Source organism: Schistocerca americana, chromosome 4, assembly GCF_021461395.2.
Source record: "Schistocerca americana isolate TAMUIC-IGC-003095 chromosome 4, iqSchAmer2.1, whole genome shotgun sequence".
Taxonomy (NCBI): domain Eukaryota; kingdom Metazoa; phylum Arthropoda; class Insecta; order Orthoptera; family Acrididae; genus Schistocerca; species Schistocerca americana.
In genome coordinates, this window is record NC_060122.1 from 264894630 (window position 1) to 264915455 (window position 20826).

A 20826-nucleotide genomic window follows, 5' to 3' on the forward strand; every position below is an offset into this window, starting at 1 on the left:
AAATAGCTAAATACTGTGTATGTGTGAGTTTATAACTCGCAAAATTGATCCTATTAGAACGAATTTATCGTGGCTACCGACAGACAGTGAAACTGAAGTATCTTAAAAGAAAGTTTTAGTTTCATGAGTTTTTCGTTAGCATTATTTCCGTTATTTCCGCTAGCAACACGACCACTGCGTCTAGGTGCACACGGTCCGGATAAAGTTTCTGTAACACCTCCATCTGATGATGAACCTGCGGTGGCTTGAAAACACACTAGTGGTACAGAAAATAAATAATAGGAAAATTAAAAAAAAACGCTGATAAGATGTTTTAACCAGACGAATCTCCGGTTTAAATTATAGTTGCAGTTCGCCATCCACAGTGGATTGTCGTGAGCTCTGTATCAGATATAGTTCCCACACAACTGAAAACAAACAAAGATTCGCATGCGTAGAAAAGATAATCGACTGAAAGTTACCTCCAGGTATTCTAAAAAAGTATATTGCTAATTTTTAAAATGAAGCTGTGTTAGAATCGAAGTAGGTAACTTCTGATGGTCCAGTTCATGTTCGTTCAAAAGTGGTATCTGTAAATTTGTAGGTTGAGCGTTGAAGAGAATGAAGTGCACACACGTAATTAAAACGAATTCGCAGCTCTTGGGTCCATGTTCAATACAGTTAACGTTACTCTGATTTACAATATTTTAGGTAAACGAAGTAGTGCGGATAAAAGAACGTTATAAATATTACAGCTGCGTAAACATTTACAGGAAACTATTATTTATCGTCAGAGTTATTTGCATCCGGTAACTACGTTAGCTACCGTGTAAATCAGAACTGAATGTTAGAGCCTCAGAGATGTTGAGTTCACTGGCAGTGCAGCGTTTGACTGTGCCAGAATAATATCACCGAGCCAACTGACGTTGGCGTAGTGTCCGAGAAGTGTCTGCCACTGCTGTAGAGGCAAATAAAGCTTACTGAAATGTAATTTTAGAGATGTTAAAAACAACAGATAGGGATACTTTCCGTCGATCTACATGGTTACATTGACCGTATTTGTCGTGTTTTAGCGCTTCCGTAGACGCCACAACTTCGTAATACTTTGCCGACTTTATTTGTATACATAGGCTTTCAAAGACTTCTTCTGTCAGCGTTTTTAGACGTTGTATTAATAGGCTGTGTGACACATTCGTATGTAGTTTGCCGAATTATATGACGGAGTCACCTCACTGAACTTCCATATGCTGCCAGGGCGCATGTAAGTGCCTGCAATGGTAGAACAGTATTAGCGATGCTGATTCCGTTAGCTGGTAGTTAGCTGGTAGCGAAATCATCTCAAAAAATGGTTCAAATGGCTCTGAGCACTATGTGACTTAACTTCTGAGGTCATCAGTCGACTAGAACTTAGAACTAATTAAACCTAACTAACCTAAGTACATCACACACATCCATGCCCGAGGCAGGATTCGAATCTGCGACCGTAGCGGTCACGCGGTTCCAGACTGAAGCGCCTATAACCGCTCGGCAACACCGGCGAAATCATCTCATTTCTCTGTGGCCTTTCAGCGTCAAGTGCCCGTTTCCTGGACCACAAGCGGCGTAGCTGCTTCTCCGATTATAGTTTTTCTGCGACCTTCTGGTAGCAGTGGCTTCTCTGATAACAGAATTTCTGTTGATAGATGCATGGGATACTAAAGGGTGCCTCAAAAGATGCGATACCACTTTACTGTGTTATAGTATTCAAACTAATACAGATATTCGCATCATTTTTGGCTTATGTGACATACTATCTCACAAAGTTTCTATGCCATTCAGTCAACATGCGTGCTTTAATCGTATGGTGGAACGCACAACATCGGATCTATATACAAGTTCTATACACATTCGGCGCAACCTATACGCATCAACTGTTGCAATGGCAGCAACGATTCGGTTCTTTAAATCATTTGTGTTTGACAGGCATTTGGTAGCTCTGTCCTTGACAGACACTCGTAAAAAGAAGTCCATCGGTGTAATGTCAGGCGACCTAGGACGCCATGGAACTGGACGACCCCTGCCAATCCAGCGACCTGAAAACACCTGATGTAGAACATCTCGCACAGTGTGAGTCCAATGTGGTGGTTGACCATGTGGTTGGAAAACGAGTGTATCTTGGTGACCTGCCAGTTGTGGCAACGCAAACAGTGTCAGCACATCAAGATAACTGAACAGCCAACCGCATCCGTACTGTGTCAGCTTCACTGGTTAGACGTCATTCAGTATGATGCTTCACATCAGTGCTTCCTTTCTGCATAAAATTCCTGTACCACTGGTGTACCAATGTCCGTGAGTGTGGCTGCTTCCTACAAGATGTTTGCAATTTCCTTTGTCCCTGCATGTCTGATTTTGTCCATAAACTAATTTACATACTGTGCCTTTCCTTGAATCGTTGTCATTGTACTTCACTCACGACAATCTGAAATACAAGCAAAGAAAACTGTGTGAGTTCGCCTGTCAAGTAAGACAAACATGGTGTGAATATCCCAAAGAGTTTGGGTGTTATAACACATTGAAGTTGTAGGGTACCTTTTGATACACCCTGTATTTTCGCTTCATAATACATATTCGTATATTTACTTGTGAGGCCACATTGGGCCACAGCGGTTTCGTCAAAATTGCGATATTAAATGTGGCGTCGATGTTCTGTGCAGCATTCTAAAATCATACTAATGTTATTACTACCACTTTTCCAAGGAATTTTACAAGTCGCAGAAACAATGAGAACGAAGCTGTATTCTACCAGTGTTGTCAGTAAATGGATTGAGTAGTGTCTGCTCCAGACTTGTTGATTTTATTTGATGTACCTCCGAAGAAAGGAAGCTCTGTTATAAGCTGATCACCATGTGACGATTAGTGTCTCTGTGGTTTCGTTTGCTAACCAGTGATGATTAACTTAATACCTTGTTCACTGTAGACATCCTTCTGGAACACATCTTTCAGATATCTCATAGCGAAATGCGGGTGGCCTTGCCCTCCTTTCGGGCCGGATGATGAACATTTGGAACTTGTTTACAACAAAGTTTTGTTTTAATCTTATGAACTAAAAATTGAAATGAACTGGCTTCCAGTTCTTAGCTTTGTGTGTGTCTGTGTTGTAATCTTCAACAATGCAGGTGGTGTGGTTATACACTCCTGGAAATGGAAAAAAGAACACATTGACACCGGTGTGTCAGACCCACCATACTTGCTCCGGACACTGCGAGAGGGCTGTACTAGCAATGATCACACGCACGGCACAGCGGACACACCAGGAACCGCGGTGCTGGCCGTCGAATGGCGCTAGCTGCGCAGCATTTGTGCACCGCCGCCGTCAGTGTCAGCCAGTTTGCCGTGGCATACGGAGCTCCATCGCAGTCTTTAACACTGGTAGCATGCCGCGACAGCGTGGACGTGAACCGTATGTGCAGTTGACGGACTTTGAGCGAGGGCGTATAGTGGGCATGCGGGAGGCCGGGTGGACGTACCGCCGAATTGCTCAACACGTGGGGCGTGAGGTCTCCACAGTACATCGATGTTGTCGCCAGTGGTCGGCGGAAGGTGCACGTGCCCGTCGACCTGGGACCGGACCGCAGCGACGCACGGATGCACGCCAAGACCGTAGGATCCTACGCAGTGCCGTAGGGGACCGCACCGCCACTTCCCAGCAAATTAGGGACGCTGTTGCTCCTGGGGTATCGGCGAGGACCATTCGCAACCGTCTCCATGAAGCTGGGCTACGGTCCCGCACACCGTTAGGCCGTCTTCCGCTCACGCCCCAACATCGTGCAGCCCGCCTCCAGTGGTGTCGCGACAGGCGTGAATGGAGGGACGAATGGAGACGTGTCGTCTTCAGCGATGAGAGTCGCTTCTGCCTTGGTGCCAATGATGGTCGTATGCGTGTTTGGCGCCGTGCAGGTGAGCGCCACAATCAGGACTGCATACGACCGAGGCACGCAGGGCCAACACCCGGCATCATGGTGTGGGGAGTGATCTCCTACACTGGCCGTACACCACTGGTGATCGTCGAGGGGACACTGAATAGTGCACGGTACATCCAAACCGTCATCGAACCCATCGTTCTACCATTCCTAGACCGGCAAGGGAACTTGCTGTTCCAACAGGACAATGCACGTCCGCATGTATCCCGTGCCACCCAACGTGCTCTAGGAGGTGTAAGTCAACTACCCTGGCCAGCAAGATCTCCGGATATGTCCCCCATTGAGCATGTTTGGGACTGGATGAAGCGTCGTCTCACGCGGTCTGCACGTCCAGCACGAACGCTGGTCCAACTGAGGCGCCAGGTGGAAATGGCATGGCAAGCCGTTCCACAGGACTACATCTAGCATCTCTACGATCGTCTCCATGGGAGAATAGCAGCCTGCATTGCTGCGAAAGGTGGATATGCACTGTACTAGTGCCGACATTGTGCATGCTCTGTTGCCTGTGTCTATGTGCCTGTGGTTCTGTCAGTGTGATCATGTGATGTATCTGACCCCAGGAATGTGTCAATAAAGTTTCCCCTTCCTGGGACAATGAATTCACGGTGTTCTTATTTCAATTTCCAGGAGTGTATAATACTACCTGATAAAATGAGTCACCACATGCCTCAAATTGTATAACTTTACAGCTATACTGCAGCTAATTTCTACAAAATTAATTAGAAAACCAAAGCTGTACGGTAGACAAACAGTAATTCTGTACTGTGAAGTGCAGTGAACAGTGCTACAATGCATGACGTCACGTTACGTGACTTTCAGTACCAACACACAAAGATAACAGAATAAATATGCTACACAAATTTGCAAATCGAATTATGAAAGAGTAAATAACCAAAATGTTCCTATAAAATTTGCCTGTGTTTCTACGTACTCAAACTAAGTAAACAAAATTCCAAATGATACATTCGCAAATGTAACGCTGCTCTGTAAGAATGAGAATGTCTGCATAAGGAATGAGTCTTGAACTTTACCTAAACTTAACCCGACAATAATTTGGAAATGCACTGCTTAACTGTGAATGACCTTGTGGTCCTGACTGCAATGTAAAACTGGCCCTAACAAATATTTATGGCTTAGCTCGGTACTGCTCGAAAGTAATGAACACACAAAATAAAGCGCAGCAGCAAACTAGCTAGAAAGGAAAGAAGGTCTTATGCAGTGCGATGCAAGGACATGCAGCTATTCCAAGTACATTAAACTGACTTTAGTGGCTGTGTTCCCAAAAGAGCAATGCGAAGGCACGAAATTAAAAATTCGAATTTTCATAAGGAGCCGGTGGAGGATATTGCATTCACTGAGTGATGTAGAAGAGAGACTAGCATTCAAAAACTATTCTGAAACGTCGATCTCCTCCGTACCAATTACTACTCTCTTTACAAAAATTACTCCATATTAAAATATGACCCTGCCACGAAATTAATTTTTGATATGGTAAAGGAGTGGTGCATCTACAGTTCTGAGTGTAAGCTATGTGAACAAATAGCTTCTACTTAATCACATCTCGGCAATCGAACTAACTGACCCGAACCATGAAAAAAAATTCTACTAAAGCTTCCCGTTTTTTAAACACATCGTAAGTTACGCAGAAGCATGCAATGCAGCAACATTACCTCAAAAACTTCACTTCTCTCATATCAGTCTTTACCAAATCATACTTCCAAAATTCAGCATCCTCTGCATCTGATCTCTGCTAGCAATTTCAAAATCGCTTGGTGAAAAACAGAAGCACTCCGACTTCAGGCCACGAGTGGCCTACCGGGATCATCCGACCGCCGTGTCATCCTCAGTGGAGGATGCGGATAGGAGGGGCGTGGGGTCAGCACACCGCTCTCCCGGTCGTTATGATGGTATTCTTGACCGAAGCCGCTGCTATTCGCTCGAGTAGCTCCTCAATTGGCATCACGAGGCTGAGTGCACCCCGAAAAATGGCATCAGCGCATGGCGGCCTGGATGGTCACCAATCCAAGTGCCGACCACGGCCGACAGCGCTTAACTTCGGTGATTTCACGGGAACCGGTGTATCCACTACGACAAGGCTGTTACCAAATCGCTTGGCAAGGTGACCAACATCTGACTCACTCACTTATTACGCACAGAATGTTGCTGCCAACGACACTACTACTCATAACCAAAGATCAGATTGCTTGTACTCTGGACCTCTGTGGCTCCGTATGTAACATACACTGTTTAAAGCATGTATCTAGAGAAGTCATTAGTTGATATTTAATATCAAATTGTACAAAGATGCGCTTTTGATAGATCATTATTGTGGCGTAACAATGAAACGGTACATTTTGGTAGCACACAAATCGTAACTCTAAAAACATCAGTTATAGGAAATTTTTGACTACGGATTTGTAGTTTTCTGTCATTTTGCTATTACAAATCGTCACTAAAACGACGCGTTTTCGAGAGCAATTTGCTGGTGCTTTGAAGCAGCTTATATTCACACCACCTACTCTGTGAGAAAGAAAACCGACCAAATGTGATGTTTAACGCTATACAATATGGCGACCCCTATGTTCTGCTTGTGATGTAAAACGATGTCGCATCTCATTTGCCGCTTTCTTCTCCATGAGGCGAAAATCTGACATGCCAGATTCTTTACTTCGCGCTCCGCTGTGTAGAGGAACGTGGCATTCCCCGCTGTGACGTCACCAGCTTCTCATCCACACACGTTTTCACGTCTATTGAGAGGACATTTTAACACACAGTGTCACAGCGATGCTACCCGCAAAACGAGAGAGGGAAAGCAGAATGTATGTGTCTGCCAGCCCCCCCCCCCCCCCCCCCCCCCACAATTACCACACGTGCGCGTCGCTCCTAACTTGTTGACGTAAGATTATCTTAGGAAGAAGGGTGAGAAAATAAGGAGACCGTGGAGTGTGCACTTCGTTACTATGATAAATGCCAAGTTATGACGTCGTTTACTGAAATTTTTTATTTTAATCATGTTTAATGTCAATCTTGCAAAAATTAACTACAACTAATAATTAATAAACCACTGCAAATAACCAACTGAGTCTATTTCTATTGAAAACAGGTAGTTCGGTGTTAGGACAAATGTGCGGCTCCTCTATTCTTGAATATGGCAACCCTGTTTACAGATCAGCGCACACTGCACACGGCAGTCTGGGAAGTTGTACGGTGCAGTCTGGGAAGTTGTACGGTGCAGTCTGGGAAGTTGTACGGTAGTGCAGTTCAGCGCAGCACCGCATTCCCAGTTTGAAAGACAGTGGTAAATTTGCAGTTGTTTTGGACATGTTGACGGGAAACGTCTTACTGTAAGAAAAGTCTCTGTTATCAGATTCATTTTCTTTTAATTATAAACAGCACTGTTCTATAGCCTTAGCAGCTACGTTATGCATTACACAGTTACTTCTGTATGCATGGGTTCAATAGACAGATTCAGTGACGCAAACATTTCTTTTTCATATTCATTATTAGGGAAAAAGTTGATTCATGGGACTTTACATATGTCGCAAGCTAAATCATTTCCTGGAGAAGAGACTAGAACTCCTTTGAGACTAAGATGGGGACTGAAGATAGAATAGCGACGGCTACATGCGTGCAGCGTAACTATCTGAGGACCCAAAACATTATATCAAGTGATGTCGCTGTGAGGAGGACGGCATGGCACCAGTGGGGACGAACAAGCTACTCCCTCCTGCTCCATGTACTGTGGGTGCTGGGGCACTAGTCAAACTTTTCTTACGAGATAAAAATTGAAGGAATGTTAATGCTCTGTTCAGTGGCAGCTAACAGCTTTAAAAGAAGGCCAGCCCTACAGTGATGAACAAATTATGTCTTTTATGTCCTAAATTTGTTGTGAAGATTCGTATGAAATAAATTCGTAAAATAATAACTAATATAATGTGTATAAAAGAATTGTTCTGCTACCTTTTTCTACATGTCTTCCTTTAACTTATTCCGTATGTAGTAGCGCTGTGTTATCCTATAGTAATTGAACCACTGTACGGCCTCATTTTCCCCTAAACAAAACACAAACACTCAAATTTCTTGAGAGATTAACGGTGCAGTGCAGTAAGGCACCTGAGAGAGCGAAGTGCTCCTTGAAATAACAATATAATTTTTCTCAGAAAGAGTGTACGTAGAGAATGCAATGACCGTACTTTTTACTTTGTAACTAGCTCTCGGAGACGTGGGTCTATATGTATGACTGTAATATGATTAAGTAATTGTTGTATAATCGCCATATTCTAAAAGCGAATTACATTATTTGCAAAGGTCCGCCTGTAGACAAGGAACTGTGAATTCCATGAAAGCAGAGTCTTAGATTTGTTCTCTGAGTGTTGCAGATTATTTATGAAAGTTATGCGTCTCATTTAATTAATGACTTCTGTGTGCCGGCCGGGGTGGCCGAGCGGTTCTAGGCGCTCCAGTCTGGAACCGCGCGACCGCTACGGTCGCAGGTTCGAATCCTGCCTCGGGCATGGATGTGTGTGATGTCCTTAGGTTAGTTAGGTTTAAGTAGTTCTAAGTTCTAGGGGACTGATGACCTCAGAAGTTAAGTTCCATAGTGCTCAGAGCCATTTTTGAACCTTAGTAGCTGATGGCACGGGCTCCTCACATGTGAACTTCTCGACGTGGAGTATAGGTAGGATTATGCAATAACCTTTAGCTTTCCTCTCGTCTGTACCAGTAGTCAGTCATATTAGTAGTCTATTAGCTTTGATAATGTGCAGCCTTGCTGTCTGTTCTATTAAGGAACTACATTTCATTTTTCATCATTTGTCGGTTTAGTCAGAGACAGTACACCAGGTATTCCATTATTAAAAGCTTTTTATATGAACAAGGAAACTGAACCGTGGCGTCAGACGCGCAAACTGTTCCTGAAAGCTCAATGCAGGCAGAGATAAGTGTGACGGAACAGGTGACGCAGACCAACTGTGCGGCAGAATCAGAAGCAAACTTTGCCGATCGGACAGAGTGAGAAAGGCTTGCCGCGGTTGACAGCCTGCCCTGCGCTTGGTCTTTGTGCTGCGCCTCATTCGAGAGCTTGCTTTAAAAAAGGCCGCGAGAACTATTCCACTTCTGCTCTGTCTCTGCTGCGAGCAGCGTGCGGTGGGTCTTAGCGATCTCGTCTATGGAGGCAAGTGTTTACTATTTAGCTTAAAACTGCACTACTGGCCATTAAAATTGCTACACCAAGAAGAAATGCAGATGATAAACGGGTATTCATTGGACAAATGTATTATACTAGAATCGACATGTGATCACATTTTCACGTAATTTGGGTGCCCAGAACAACCACCTCTTGCCGTAATAAAAGCCTTGATACGCCTGGGCATTGAGTCAAACAGAGCTTGGATGGCGTGTACAGGTACAACTGCCCATGCAGCTTCAACACTGTACCACACTTCATCAAGAGTAGTGACTGGCCACCACTGACCAGACGTTTTCAGTTGGTGAGAGACCTGGAGAATGTGTTGGCAAGGGCAGCAGTCGAACATTTTCTGTGTCCAGGAAGGCCCGTACAGGACCTGCAATATGCGGTCGTGCATTATCCTGCTGAAATGTAGAGTTTCGGAGGGATCGAATGAAGGGTAGAGCCACGGGTCGTAACAGATTTGACATGTAACGTCCACTGTTTAAAATGCCGTCAATGCGACCAAGAGGTGATCGAAAAGCGTAACCAATGGCACAACATACCATCACGCCGGGTGATACGCCAGTATGGCGATGACGAATACACGCTTCAAATGTGCGTTCACCGCGATGACGCCAAACACGGATGCGGCCATCATGATGCTGTAAACAGAACCTGGATTCATCCGAAAAAAATGGCGTTTTGGCATTCCTGCACCCAGGTTCGTCGTTGAGTACACTATCGCAGGCGCTCCTGTCAAGGGTAACGACAGCCATGGTCTCCGAGCTGATAGTCCATGCTGCTGCAAACGTCGTCGAACTGTTCGTGCAGATGGTTGTTGTCTTGCAAACGTCCCCATCTGTTGACTCAGGAATCGTGACGTGGCTGCACGATCCGTTACAGCCATGTGGATAAGATGCCTGTCATCTCGACTGCTAGTGATACGAGGCCGTCGGGACCCAGCACGGCGTTCCGATTACCCTCATGAACCCACCGATTCCATATTCTGCTAACAGCCATTGGATCTCGACCAACGCGAGCAGCAATGTCGCGATACGATAAACCGCAATCGCAATAGGCTACAATCGGACCTTTATTAAAGTCGGAAACGTGGTGGTACGCATTTCTCCTCCTTACACGAGGCATCACAGCAACGTTTCACAGGCAACGCCCGTCAACTGCTGTTTGTGTACGAGAAATCGGTTGGAAAGTTTCCTTACGTCAGTACGTTGTAGGTGTCGCAACCGGCGCCAACCTTGTGTAAATGCTCTGAAAAGCTAATCATTTGCATGTCACAGCATCTTCTTCCTGTCTGTTAAATTTCGCGTCTGTAGCACGTCATCTCCGTGGTGTAGCAATTTTAATGGCCAATAGTGTATTTCAGTATTCGCAGAATAACAACCATGAGCTGCCATTCGTAACTCATATTCTGTGTGCGCTCTCGGACTGCTACATTCTGTCACCGGGAGCCTCTGCCAGCTGGAGACTCTAGCACTCGGGCGCGTGGCGTCTGCGCCCGTTCCCGGTAGGGGCGCTAGCGGCGTGGCGCCGGCCCACGGCTGCGTTGCCCTTGTGCGTGTTGCGTGCGGCGTGCGAGTGTGTGGGAGCTGCAGGCAGTGCCTCGTCGACATGGCAGGCGATCGCGGGAGTGCTTCGTGCGCGCTGCGAACGTAACCTCATCCATGACGTCCGCCGCAGCCGCAGCCGCCGCCGCTGTCACCGTCCGAGGGAACGCAAGTGAGTACTTGGCGCCAACCCACACACCGGTTCTCCCACGTGCTCTCCCCGCCAATGCGGCCTTTGCGCATGCGCCGACTTGCCTGAGAACTACCTGGTAAACGTAAACATTCCACCGTTAAGAATAGCTGAGCGGTACCCGGAGTACTTACACACTGCTAAGCTAACAGGTGTAATGGCACATCCCTCCTTGATCTCTCCCTGCAGAGTGCACTATGAAAAGTAAACAATGCAATTAGCAGGCGAACTTCTGTTGTTACGCGTCTCCCTATCCTTCCTCCCACCCTCCATATACCAGGTAGTCATAATTAAAGGGCATCTACTCACGGAGGTCCAGGGTGGGATGTAATTGTCGTATGACAGCGAAGCTTCGTAGATATACTAAGGCTGCAGCGGAATCAATTTACGCTGGAAAACAAATAAGTTCCAGTTGTGGTCACCAGATGCAAATCTGGCGCTGCACATTGTTTGTATGCCGTTACGAGATCCACGCTGTCATTTGAAAAGCCATAACTTGAGTGAACAGTACTGCCATCGAGGAGACCGTGCGCCGTTAGCGAACTGTTTTATGTGAACACCAGCAGTCACAGTGCTGCACTGAGAGACTATCTACTGAAAGGTCTGAGGAGAGGCCTGCTGTCATTAAATGTTTTAAGGATGATGATAATGAAATTCGAAATCACGTGTGAGCTTGGTGTCGCACCTGTAAGAGAAAGGCGTTCTATTCCGGTGAAAGTTATTGATGGGGCTGCTGTTGCTGTAACTGACCATGCAGCACGTGACCCAGGTAGTGCTAGTGCTCGTACCGTGTCACGAGAAATGTCAAAAGTGGTTCAAATGGCTCTGAGCACTATGGGACTTAACATCTGAGGTCATCAGTCCCCTAGAACGTAGAACTACTTTAACTAACCTAAGGACATCACACACATCCATGCCCGAGTAAGGTTTCGAACCAGCGACCGTAGCGGTCGCGCGATTCCAGACTGAAGCGCCTAGAACCGCTCGGCCACAGCGGCCAGCTGAGAGTTGTCCATCCTTTGGTCAACAGTACGGGGAGTTTAGCGGTTTATTTTACACTGGTACCCGTACAAGATCCAGACGTTCGAGCTTCTGAACCTCACGAACCGCAGCAATGCTCTGAATTTCTGGCAAGGATCGAAGTTGATGACATGTGGCCGGACAATATTCTGTGGAATAACGAGGCACATTTAACAGTACAGGATGCAGTAAATACACAGAACTTTCGAATTTGCGGCTCATTAAAGCCGCGTGTTGTGCACGAAGAGCCGCACCACATGTGTCTGGTGTGGATTCACGAGCACTTTATTCATTGTCCGTTCCTCTCTGAAGAAAATACAACCAGAGGGCCTGTCAGGTGTACCGAGACGTGTGCACCTTATCGAGACCTCCTTACACAGCATATGATTCCTCCTTGTGACCCGTAACTATGTGGAAACCATTGTTTCAAGATCGGGCAGTGAAAGATCTGTTCAACGCAACATTCCACAAATATTATCTCCAGAGTTTTTCCAGATGTTTGGCCTGCAACATCACCTCAGCTGAATCCATGTGACTTTCAACTCTGGGGATATATACCGAAGAGCCGAAGAAACTGGTACACGTTTCTAATATCGTACACGCTCCCCGCGAACACGCAGAAGTGCCACAACATGACGCGTAATGGACTCGACTATCCCTGAAGTAATGCTGGAAGCAACTGACACCATGAATCCTGCAGGGCTGTCCATAAATCCGTTAGAGTACGAGGGAATGGAGATCTCTTCTGAACACCACGTTGCAAGTCGCATTGTTCTGCTGGGATTGCCCAAGTCCGTTGGAATGCACAATGGACATGAATGGATGCAGGTGATCAGACAGGATGCTTACGTACGTGTCACCTGTGAAAGTCATATCCAGACGTACCAGGGTCCCATATCACTCCAGCTGCACTCACCCCACACCATTACAGAGCCTCCATCAGCTCGAACAGTCCCCTGCCGACGTGCGGGGTCGATGAATCCGAAAGCCCACATCGATGATATTTCGTTGCATGGTTCACCCGCTATCATTTGTTGATAGCCCAGCAATGAAATCTGCAGCAATTTACAGAAGGGTTGCACTTCTTTCACGTTGAACGATTCTCTTCAATCATCGTTGGTTCTGCACTTGCAGGATCTTTTTCCGGCCTCAGCGATGTCGGAGATTTGATGTTTTACAGGCTTCCTGATATTCACGGTATACTCGCCAAATGGTCGTACGGGAAAATCCCCACTTCATCGCTACCTCGGAGATGCTGCGTCACATCTCTTGTGCGTCAACTGTAACACCACGTTCGAACTGACTTAAATCTTGTTAACCTGCCATTGTAGTAGAAGTAACCGATGTAACAACTGCGCCAGACACTTGTTGTCTTATACAGGGGTTGCCGGGCACAGCGCCGTATTCTGCTCGTTTACATATCTCTTTATTTGAATACGCATGCCTGTGCCAGTTTCACTGGCGCTTCAGTTTTTAAAAAGAACGCTTTTACCAGGGATACGTTCGGTCGGTAACTGATCTGAAGGCCAGTATCCAGGAACACGTTGCTCAGTCTTCTCCGGAACTGCTGCGACCAACTGTTGATCTCGTCGGTTTACGATGCAGCATCTCGCCGATGTCTCCGGTGCTCACTTAGAAACAAATTGTGTTAGAGCCGGTTAATAATAAAATCTAAATTATGCCTTTCTCACTTGCCTGACGTTTTTTTGTCCATGTCCTGTTCCTAATGCACTACATATGGAAACTTTTATACTCGTCTTTCTTGCATTCACAGCGACAGATTTGTTCCAGGTGGCCAAAATTGGAACCAATTCTTTTCAACGTAATCGATTCCGCTGCAGCGAATTATAATATGTAATACGTTTCGTTACCGTACGACAATTACAGCCTACCTTGACCTCAAAGGGTAAGAGACACTTTAATTACAACCAGCCGATATAAGCCCGCCAACATACTATACAACGAAGTTATTTGGATCCCTAGAAATTACTCCGTAGTTAGTGAACCCATAGTAGGGTTCTGCCATGTTTTCTACTTGAAACATATTAGTCGTCCTACTGTTACTTTCGTCCGAGAACGAATGCTACATAAAACTCATTCTTACATCGAATCTCTGTTAAATATGGTTCCATTAGTCAGCACGGTTTTGCAAGCAACACGTATAGCCGAGACGTAAGTAAGAAAATCGTTAATATCACTTGATTCCAGAGCCATGCTGATATTAAAGCATACAGAACCAATATCAGCATTGAATCAAGACTGGAATTCAATTTTTGCGGTGCTCTGAAGAAATTATACAATTTTATTTTATTTTCTGAGAACCACACTAATACGGTAGAAATAAGCGTGCAAACTAATTTGACAATCACTGATTGCGATCCGTTTAGTAGCGCTGTGCACATGCCTGTATGTATGCCCAGCGCATTCTCAAGAGAATTATGGTAAAACTAATATCGTAACCGTGAGGAAAAACAGAGCACTGTGAAATGAGAACTGACCAACTTAATTCCGCTTCCCTTTAACAGGTCTACTGTCAACGGATCGGTACTACTAGCATCGGTCGCTAAAATGTTTTGTAAGTAAGCAAGCCGTGTATCTATATGTTTTGTCATCCAATAAAAGAGGGAGAGATGGGTGATACTACTGTGCTCCCTCTGTCGCTCTTATCTGCGTGACCAGTAGTTTGTTGATTTAACGTAGGTAGCGCAGGGCAAGTGCCAACGGTGTATTTGCCTAGCGAGCGCCCGCCGACCCTTGTGCCTCGAGTGTACTTCACGTAACTCATATTCACATAAAGAACAAAACAAGCACCGGTCAACTAATTTGATTTCCTGTGGAAGAAGGTAACTGGTATATCTAACGTTTTCTAGTACGACTGCTCAACATTTTTCTGTAAACACAGTTGTTGCTCTAAAGGAAAGTGGATCATGAGTGCGAACGTCACTGCGATTTCAGGGGTAAAATATGTTGAACCACTATCTCCGAAATAGCAGCAAGAACATTTGCATGTCAAGCACACCGTATAAAGTGCCAGGAATTTGGCAATGTCCATCACAGGGGCTTCTTAGCAATACTTTCCAGAGATGAACTTGGAGAACTAACTTAAATCGTTTCAAGATCCTCTGTGAAAGCCTCAGTCTATTTTGCACTCTCCTTCCACCTAAGGTAGTACTTCACAACACAGATGAAAGAATTAGTTTCTTTCCTTAGACTATAGTGATGGGCCAGATTATAACGTCGATGCGGAACTGGAGTTGGTGCTGATGTCGGTGGATAAGTGTATGCGCAGTAGCAAAGCTTAGCAAACCATATTACGGCAGACACAGAGTTAAGTGATGACGTCGCTATCCGCTAACCACTTTGTAAAAATTACCCGCGCGCGCGTGTGTGTGTGTGTGTGTGTGTGTATCTTACCGAACGTCTGGAGCTTTTATACTGCTCGTCTAAAGTTGATGAGTGGCGTGCACCTGTTTTTCGACAGTTTAATGATCAGTGTGACTTACACCTAATTGTCCCTGTTTATATGGCGATGATCATCTTACTTGAATGAGATTTTCACTCTGCAGCGGAGTGTGTGGTGATGTGAAACTTCGTGGCCGATTAAAACTGTGTGACGGACCGAGACTCGAAATCGAGACCTTTGCCTTTCGCCGACAAGTGCTCTACAAACTGAGCTACCCAAGCACGACTCACGCCCCCTCGCAGGAGAGCTTCTGTAAAGTTTGAAAGGTAGGAGACGAGGTACTGGCAGAAGTAAAGCTGTGGGGACGGGGCGAGAGTCGTGCTTGGGTAGCTCAGTTGGTAGACCACTTGCCCGCGAAAGGCAAAGGTCCGGAGTTCGAGTCTCGGTCCGGCACACAGTTGTAATCTGCCAGGAAGTTTCATCATCTTACTTATTGCTAACTGGCCGTGTCTACATGGCGCCGACGCATAATAGTAGAAGCGTTTTAGAAAATAACGGGTAAAAGACTTGGCAATTCACGCTTTTGCCGATGCGCTAAGGTTTAACTGAGCAGACGCAGAAAATAGTGAACAGAATCTACGATGCTTAATATATCAAAACGGAATTGTACATCTGCATACCACCTGCACATCTAACGCTTAATGCGATGAAGCCACTCACAAAATTAAACATTCAATTTTCTCTTTTTGAGAGAGCTGAAGGCCAATCTGTCTGATTGTGAAAAACAATTCAACAGCAAAGATCGCATATATTATTTTTTTCTTGTTTAAGATAACCGGTTATGTATAATAAAAAAAATATTTTGTTTAAGACAGCTGATCTTGGCTGTTGAATGGTTTTTCAAAATTACACTTGTAGGAACAGGAAACAAAAGCGATAATGGGAAGCGAGAGGTGACCAAGAAAGTTCAGCTATCCGCCCACACAAAATTCGATGACTGTCGTCTTCCATCGTCTTGTCTAGGATCAATAAACTGCCTGCTGTGCGGTTATTGTATGATGCGTGGTCATAAACGCTGACGCCATAGACATACAACTCACTTGACTCCGTTTTAAACCGCCACCAGGGAGAAGTACCATGTCACGGAAACTGCTTTCTGCTGCTCGGTGAACGTCGACCAACACTATTCAAATCCAACTTATAATCAGTCATGTACCGTATTGGGTCGAGTACAAGACGCACCTTTCCCACAATATTTTCGCATCGTGAACTCTTCAGCTGTAGTACTCTTTCAAATGGTTCAAATGGCTCTGAGCACTATGGGACTCAACATCTTCGGTCATAAGTCCCTTAGAACTTAGAACTACTTAAACCTAACTAACCTAAGGACATCACGCACATCCATGCCCGAGGCAGGATTCGAACCTGCGACCGTAGCGGCCACGCGGTTCCAGACTGACGCGCCTAGAACCGCACGGCCACACCGGCCGGCTGTAGTCCTCTTTCCTTAGTTTGATATGTAGCTGTCATATTACAAATGTCCGCCTCCTTAGCTGAACGGCGCCGCAACGGTAGCACAGCGTCTTGGGTCAGAGGACTGACCGCCCTCAGTAATTAAAAAAAAAGTGAAATGAAGTATTTAACGATGGACTTGAAGTGATATCATGCAACGTCCGTCGGAATAAGAGCGACCTTACAATAAGCAAGCCTAAAATATTCAAACTAGATTTTCTCGAAAATGGTTGAGAGTTGCGTCTTCCTGCTTTGTTTGTTTTATTTTGCTTTAAAGCGCAAAAAACAAGTAGGATAATACGCGCCTATGACAAAACTATAGAACACGAACACAGATAGGATTCTATGTACGTATGTTGAACTCCTAGTCGTGTCCTATACCCCCTGTCAATAAGAACGAAGTCGGTGAGGGGAAATTCGTAGTCCCCTTTTGAGTACAAACGGTGCATTAGATGTACTTACTAGCCAGCAGTATTATAGACGGAAGTCCATGGTTATCGTGTGACACATTACCATTGTTGGTTTGATGGTATGTTGTGCGTGCAGGTGAGTTCCGTGAAAGTAAGAGCCATTTGGATTTTGCTAAATTGCACGCCGTGAGTGTGATTGATTCGTCTCATACAGAAAGTGGTCTAGTTTGTACTACACTGTGAAGGTGGCTAATTTGTTGATGCCTTTTCTACAATAGAAGTCACCCTGTTATTTTCTCTGTGTGAGTGATCTCTTTGTATTATTGTACAGGAGTTTATTGAGGCAGATGGGCAGGTAGTTTTGTAGAGCATTGGCGGTACCTTGTCGTAGTCGCTAGTTGGTGATGGCGGTAGTAGCAGACCAATATTCAAGTAAGTACTAAGTGCATTGAGGTGATAAAAGTCATGGGGTAGCGATATGCACATATACACATGGCTGTAGTATCGCGTACACAAAGTATAAAAGCCGGCCGCTGTGGCCGAGCGGTTCTAGGCGCTTCCGTCCGGAACCACGCTGCTGCTACGGTCGCAGGTTCGAATCCTGCCTCGGGGATGGATGTGTGTGATGTCCTTAGGTTAGTTAGGTTTAAGTAGTTCTAAGTTCTAGGGGACTGATGACCTCAGATGTCCCATAGTGCTCAGAGCCATTTGAACCACTTAAACCATACTATGTTGTGCTCATTTGAAAACGTTTTGCTCGTTTATCTTTGACTCGCCTGTCTCAGAATAACAAAGAGAAGTGATTACTTTGTGAACTACTTACGTCTTCAATGGCTTTTTTCAGAAAGCTTATCGCGAACGAAGCTGAACACCAAAACCTTTAGAATTTCCACTTTCCCATAAACTGTCTTGCAATAGATTTTTAGGTTGTAGCTGTTCGTCCAGAGGTGCACCTTTTTAGCTACGATGACATTATTTGAAGCTGTCAATTGGTTAACCTCAGTCCAGGGCATTTCCTCTGTTTTTGTCACAAACGATACAGCGCAGTGGTGAGATGTGAGCGTCCAATTCGCATAGCGCCGCCGCTCATTGAGTGCACCCCAAAATCGTTTCTGGTCCTAAAAGCGCAGCTAAGAAGTGTCGTCTGTTTACGTCACTGGCTCCAGAACCGCTCACGGTCTGAACCGCTCACCGTCCCCTTCTCCAGGCAACTCTCCTCTCCCACCAGCACTCCCACCGCCCACCGTGCTTCCTCAGCCACTATCTTGGCCGGAACTGCATACTGGAACAGAGCGCCGTATACCTGGACGTGACCCTAGATAAGAGCCAGCCTTGGTATCTTAACGATGAGCACAGGCGCGTGGTGGGTGGACAGAATGAGTCATTTCTGCTCCCTGCCAAATCATACGTCCACACTAAAGGACCTTGGACCTGAATTGACGAAACGCGCAGTACGCAGCGGTCTTTTTGGATAATGTGACAGGCAGCTCCGTCACTGAACTGAATTTGTAATTGAACGTGATCGACGCCTTCATATACGGACAGAATGTGTTGGCTTAGCGAGGTATACGTGGCATTAAAATCTCTCGCCTACTGGCTAGATGATGATGATAGTGGTGGTTGGTGGTTTAGTGCGCTCAACAGCAGACTCATCAGCACTCCTGCTTGAAATAAATATCAACACTTATTGTGAAAAATCTATTAAAAATTAACAATAAATTTAATTTAATTCTTTTCTTTCTGCTGGGACATTCACAACTGTGATGTGAAACGTTTATGTTTAAAACATCCACTACAGTTTTAGATAAAGTGAACCGCACTGAATAGGAGCACAGAAAGTCGGTCTAAACGGCGGCAGTTTAGTTGTTTTTGTCGCTTACAATGACGCGGCCCAATACACAAAAGCATATTGTTCAAAACGACATCCGCTGTGAAAGCCTACAAACTTATACCTGCTACAGACGTACAGTTATTTATTGGTTGAAGTCTCTACACTACCAGGTTTCAGAGACTCAGCCCCAAATTCACCTATGGCTGTAAGTTGAAATTAAACAATATCTCTAAACAGCAAGACAAAAACAAGCCAGCTAGAGAAAAGAGGTAAATAGGGTCACATAAACGCTCTCCATTGACTATACCAATAAATAGTAGGACGCAGCGTTCCTGTCCAAGCTGACTTCCAAGGCAACACATCTGCCGTACATGGGATCTGATGAGATGGAATATCCAAATGTACTCGCGCAAAAAGTACTTCAAGTTGATCTGACGTACGTACATCACCGTTGTCCTGAAGGTACCGTCGAGAGGGCACCAAGTCTAAACTTAAACAGCTGGAGCCAAATAAGACGGCCTGTGGGAGGCCGCAAGCAGCACTTAGGAAAGGCCAAACCAATCAGATGTATTCATAGTTACAGTTAAGTTTATCTGCGTTTTGCTTTCCAGTGACAGTGCTACATAAGAATTTTATCGGTTTGTCAACACCTTAAATAGTTTTTAGCCTGCTATTTTCAGCGTTTGGCCTCCCACAGAGCGTCTTATTTGGCTTTATATGGTTTACTTAGACTCTGTGGCCTCGCAAGCACTTTGAAAATAAGGGTCAGTTAAGTCAGATACAGTGGAAAGGTGCTTTTTGCACTGGCACAGTCTGATGATCTATCTGAAGTGCGGCAGATGTGTTGCCTTGGAAGGTAGCTTGGACAGGGACGCTGCGTCCTACTGTAGAGAGGCGTGTTGAATGAAGTTAATTTTTTTGTGTTTTTGAGTCATCAGTCTTTGATTGACGCTGCACACCACTAATTCATCTCCTGTGCTATCCTTTTCGTCTCAGAGTAGCACTTGCAACCCATGAGTACGTCCTCAATTATTTGCTGGATATGGTTCAGTCTTCCTCTACAGCTTTTACACTCTTCAGTCCCTCTGTTTCCACGGAAGTTATTCCCCAATGAATTAACACATATGCGCTCTCATCCTATCCCATCTTCTTGTCAATGTTTTCCACATATTATTTTCTTCGGATTCTGTGGAGAACCTCCTCATCCCATGTCTTATCAGTTCACCTAGTTTTCAACGTTCTTCTGTAGCACTACATCTCAAATGATTCAATTCTCTTCTATTCCGGTTTCCCCACAGTCCATGTTTCACTACCGTACCATCCTATGCTGCAAACGTTCATTCTCAGAAACTTTTTCCTCAAATTAATGTCTGTGTTTGATACTAATAGACTTATATTGGCCAAGAATGCCCCTGTCTACGATTTACTCTCAATACATATTCTGTACTCAATAGACTCTTCGTTACATTCAACAGATCCTGTAATTCTTCTTCATTGTCACTGAGAATCAGCGAATCTTATCACTGGTATACTTTTATCTCGAATTTTAATATCGCTCTTGAACCTTTCTTTTATTTCCATCACTGCTCCCTAGATGTACAGAATGAACAATATGGGCGAAAGATTACATCCTTGTCTTACATCCTTTTTAATCCGAGCACTTCGTTCTTTGTCTTCCAGTCTTACTGTTTAGTTTTGGTTCTTGTACACATTGTGTATTATCCATTATTATCCACCTTTAACTGTAAGTTACACCTATTTTTCTCAGAGTTTCGAATATATTGCAC

General features: G+C 45.0%; 1 protein-coding gene across 1 annotated transcript in view; it reads left to right on the top strand.

Moving 5' to 3' along the window:
* Positions 1–10739: 10739 nt before the first annotated feature.
* The window catches only part of LOC124613213, a 446582-nt gene continuing 436495 nt past the window's right edge, over positions 10740–20826 (top strand). Inside the window, exon 1 of the mRNA XM_047141886.1 lies at positions 10740–10845. The gene's annotated coding sequence lies outside the window, so the exon portion shown is untranslated. The remainder of the gene's footprint in view (positions 10846–20826) is intronic.